The 378-nt window shown below is 41.3% G+C and overlaps 1 non-coding gene across 1 annotated transcript; it reads right to left on the reverse strand.

The window, feature by feature from the left end:
* Positions 1 to 251: 251 nt before the first annotated feature.
* Positions 252 to 323, reverse strand: TRNAQ-UUG (transfer RNA glutamine (anticodon UUG)). Its single transcript has one exon. It is a non-coding gene; the product is annotated as a tRNA-Gln (tRNA).
* Positions 324 to 378: the final 55 nt, after the last annotated feature.

Raw genomic sequence — 378 nt, forward strand, 5'->3', positions numbered from 1 at the left:
CTAGGCTATACAGCAACCAGGAACGTCCATATTTGTCTAACTTCTCACATGTCTGTGTCATCTGTCTGCAAACATATCGACCATTACCATGAGGGCAATTGCGGCTTTTGATTTTGAATATCACACGTTTCCTCTCTGCCGTGAGATCTTCATACTTAAATAAAATGGTGGGCCGTAAGAAATATATGTCCATCGAAGGTCAACTATATGGCTCAGTTCCATCATCAGTTTCTAAGAAAACTGAAAAGATGAGGTCCCACCGAGATTCGAACTCGGATTGCTGGATCCAAAGTCCAGAGTGCTAACCCTTACACCATGGGACCTGATAAGAAAAGATGTGATTTCATCTAAATGTTTTACATATAATCAACCAGAGGC

Source organism: Panulirus ornatus, chromosome 43, assembly GCF_036320965.1.
Source record: "Panulirus ornatus isolate Po-2019 chromosome 43, ASM3632096v1, whole genome shotgun sequence".
Classification (NCBI taxonomy): domain Eukaryota; kingdom Metazoa; phylum Arthropoda; class Malacostraca; order Decapoda; family Palinuridae; genus Panulirus; species Panulirus ornatus.